The sequence below is a fragment of the Idiotropiscis lumnitzeri genome, chromosome 7 (assembly GCF_059441095.1).
Source record: "Idiotropiscis lumnitzeri isolate Australia: NSW breed Sydney's pygmy pipehorse chromosome 7, RoL_Ilum_1.0, whole genome shotgun sequence".
Taxonomy (NCBI): Eukaryota; Metazoa; Chordata; class Actinopteri; order Syngnathiformes; family Syngnathidae; genus Idiotropiscis; species Idiotropiscis lumnitzeri.
Window position 1 is genome coordinate 7897548 of NC_142397.1, and position 4052 is coordinate 7901599.

The following is a 4052-nucleotide window of genomic DNA, read 5'->3' on the forward strand; positions in this document are numbered from 1 at the left end:
TTCCGGTCGGGATTGGCAGAACGGCGGGAAATAAAGAGAAGGGGGTGGGATTCTCAACAGGGGTGTGTGCCAAGAATATTCCGATTCATCCTGGGATCCCTCTGACACGTCAGCCGCCGAGTCAAGTCCGTGTTTCAATTTATCAATGTCAAGAAGATCAGTTGGGAGTAAGTTGTGCTCGAATATATAGCAGCATGACAAATGAGCTGGGGGGGAGTGTGAGCGGAGCTGCACACTTTTAATACCAGCAAAATATAATTAGGCAGAAACTAATGATTAAAAACTGGATTCAGCTGAAAGGAAGATCCCAAACATGGAGGAGGACCAATGTTGTGCTTGTGTCAAAGTCAAGTGGCTTCATTTTCCAAATTGCCTCAGAGAATGCTTTTAAGGTCTGCCAGTTTTTTTTTTTTGGGGGGGGGGCGATGGTTGGAATTTGTCCCAATACGACCATGAAAGATAAACATTTTTGTTCGCTCTGGGCCCCCTCTACAGTTGTCAAGAGTCATTTTCTTTTGAAGCCACGTTGGAGAAGATAAATCAACAGCGGTAAACATGAACTTGTTGACAAGACGAACAAGAAGAAGTTAGATGTAAACTTTACATGATTTTTTTATTTATTGGAACTCTTCTGCCAAGTGACACCAATTTGATACGTCATGGCAGAACAACTAAGAGGGGAGGGGGGGGGGTGAACAAAAACAGCTTTGATAAATAAAAATTAAAAAAAAGAGTGTAAACCAAGCATTTAATCTGACCTAAAATCAGTTCATGATAAATTAGGTCCTGTTGCTGTATTGTTTTTTTATTACTATAATAAATACAGGAAACTCCCAAGAGCTGCCGTTGCAAGGAAGAACAAATTCAGTACTGTACACAAGCTCGACAAATGACACAGTAGCTACTTTCATACGTGCTATTAAAAAAAAAAAAAGTCTGTCAGGATTTATTATGTTCATTTTACGGTTATCTAGATAATCTCCGATATCGACCGAGATGTCAGCACGGCAAAAAAATAAATAACATGAAAATAAACGCGGACAAAAACAGAGATGGCAATGTGTACACTGTGATGTAGTTACACGACATCTCAGACAAAATTGTTTACATTTACTTGGGACACTGTGGAGAGCAATCTACTTGGGCATTGAACCACATGCTGCTTCACCAAGTCTAAAGACAAAATGTTATCCTATTCCATGTGCTCAGGCCAAAGCACCATCTTGTGGCATCTTGGTATCGAGGAGAATTAGTACAGGAGCTTCATCTCAAGCTTTGCTGCCATCTTGTATGGTGTTCCACAAGGTTCTGTTTCGGAGCCCTTGCTGTTTTCGTTATACTTGCTGCCACTAGGTTCCATCTTACAAAAACATGGAATTTCCTTCCATTGCGATGCGATGGCAGTCAGATCGATGTCCCGCTGAGAATTTCCTGCGAATTTAGATGACACCATATGGAAAGCGCTTTGTTACAGCTCCAGCTCTTGTGAAATGTGTATAAATAAAGTTGTATTGTATTGTATTTTCTTAGTTACAGAGATGGCGGCAACCTGATGGAAGACTTCGTAGCGCTAACCACAATTCGATGCGCCCACGCAATCGCGAGCAAAGAAGACCTGCGGGCTTGATTTGTTGTCATCCACACTTCCACGCGGGCAGCCTTTGCGCTTTTCCTGGCAGGCAAAACGCGAAGCATCGTATCGCACCATCAGACCGCAAGCAAAAGCTCCTCATCTAATTAGTGACAAGTCAACACACAGCATCCAGTTAAATATTTGATTTGGCCCAAAAGGTCACTGCGGAAAACCGTTTGGAGAGAATCTTTTAATTTATGTTGGTAATTATAAAAAGCAAGCAGTGTGACCCGGGAGCACCTGAAGAAAAATGACGGCGAGGCACCTTAACAACATGAACGCGATGGTACTGCAAAAACACAACCCTGCTCCCTACATCAGTCAAGCGTGCTTGCTCTGGGTCAAAGGTCATGTCTGTTGATTTTTTTTTTCTTGACTGTTTATGCTCATATTAATATTCAACGCCTGTTTAGCTCAGATGAATCCACCCCGCCAAGACTCCCACTCATCAGCATATCCCGGTTTATCCGTGTACCGAAATAAAGGAAGCTTATTAACATAAGGAGTATGGCGAAGGCGAGAAGTCTCCTTGCCGACGGGTTAGCGTGTCTCTTTTGAGGTTTCCGAGTGATAGATGTACATCCTCGGGCTTCTTGTGGACCACACTTGTGTTTTTCCACAGTGCCTTCAACGAAAAGACACGTAGCACACAGACTCCTTCCTCGCCTCTCTCGCCATCGCCGCCCTTTGCCCACTTTCATCCCATAGAATGTGCCAGTACAGTGATTAGTCTTTAAAAATGTTTCCTTCATTTTATTTTATTTATTTGTTTCATTGGATGTGGGTGATTTTGTCACATCCCACACACCCCTCCGCTAAAAAGTGTTTAAAATAAAAAAAAATTAAATATTTATTTATAGTTTTATTGTAGCATGTGTTTCTGAAATTGCTGTCAACTCTGTCATTGTGGGTTACCTGGTCCTTTAACTTTGTGGCGATTGGATCAGCGTTCTCCTTAACTTCAAAACAGCTTTCCTGTGATTTGTAGTCCTCAATGTGTGGTCATCTGGCCATCATGTCTCTTCGCTGAGTAGGCTCCACTGAAATTGAACTGGCCATTGGCGGAACGGTGGACCAGTGTGAAGTCACGGTCTCCAAATGTTGCACTCAGTTGTTTTTTTTTTTTGTTAAATCCACTTTCATGAGTGTGTATGTGCGGCTGTCAGTTAAAAAAATGTGTTTGCAGCGTGTTTGGAAGTTTAATGAAGCTATTGAGAATATGTGCAAAACACAGCACAATTCTGTTTCCGAAACACGTACAAATGTCTCCAAAATCTAATTGAAGCAGCTCAACTCCACTGATGCAAAATTTTAGCTTTGCAAAAGATGCAGACGGGTTGTCGCCTTCAACCATTTTTCCTGACCTGGGTAGGCGCGTAGCAGTCACTAAGTGGAACCGTCAAATTAAAATATAATGTTTTTGCAGGCCTTTGCGTTACTTCTCTCCAGTCGAGATGACGTAACCAATATGTTCCTTTTTTTTTTTTTTACAACAGACATTTAAAGCTGTTAAGCATGCAGTGAGAATTGTACAAAATACAGAATATAAAATATTAAGAAATTAGATAAGAACATCAATTTGCTATATTTGCCTGTTACCACTCACTCAAAAGGCCCGCTAACCCTGTAGCATGCTAACGGTAGCATGCTAGTTGACTAGGTAGGCTAGCGAGCTAACGATAGCGCACTCCTTCCAACAGCTTCGTAAATAACAGAAAGAGTGTAAATGACTGCAAATGTTTTACCTCATTCTCCACATGTACTAGAAAAGTGTAAATCAACCCCATCGTGCGTTAGCTCAGCTCCTCTTCATGTGGCTTTGAATCTCTGACGTGCCGAGACGTAGCAAGTGCAACAATCATTAACGTCCACGTGCTACACGGACATAACAAATATTGGTTCCGTTGTAGAAAAACTCACGAAATCCATTCACAAAAATCCTTACTCAGACATATAATACATTTATTATATGATTAAAGTAAATGTACTTAGTTTAAAACTGACTCTAATGGCAGCTACACTTTTACTATTAAAGCCTAATACATGCAAATGACAAACTGCATAGATGTGAAATTTAAACCATGTTACAGACAGGTTATGCATAAAATGGTATATATGTCTATATTATAGCTGGGAAAGGCTCCTGCTCACAAATACAACGAAGCTGAGCAATTCCTCCTAAGGATGGATTTCCAGCTGTATTTCGAGTAATAAACAATATTCACCAGGCTATCAATCATACATCCAAGTTGGCTCCATTCAACCGTTTAAAGAACACGGTTTTGAAAGGAGAAAGCACTTTCGGTGTCTTTGCCAATGTATTATCGTGCTGTGATAAAAATGTGTGCTTGCTTTCTAATCAATAAAATAGCTTTCATGCTTTTTTTCCCCGGCAATGACCCGATAAAAAGTAACTGAA

The 4052-nt window shown here is 40.9% G+C and overlaps 1 long non-coding RNA gene across 2 annotated transcripts; it reads right to left on the bottom strand.

Annotated features, from left to right (window-relative positions):
- Positions 1-699: 699 nt before the first annotated feature.
- LOC148333366 (uncharacterized) lies at positions 700-3604 on the bottom strand. Of its 2 annotated transcripts, none has more exons than XR_015844279.1 (4): positions 3379-3604; positions 2549-2684; positions 1535-1733; positions 700-1431 (listed from the first exon to the last, which is right to left on the bottom strand). It is a non-coding gene; the product is annotated as an uncharacterized LOC148333366 (long non-coding RNA). The 2 variants fall into 2 exon arrangements; XR_015844280.1 differs by having other exon boundaries at positions 1535-1672; positions 3379-3602.
- Positions 3605-4052: the final 448 nt, after the last annotated feature.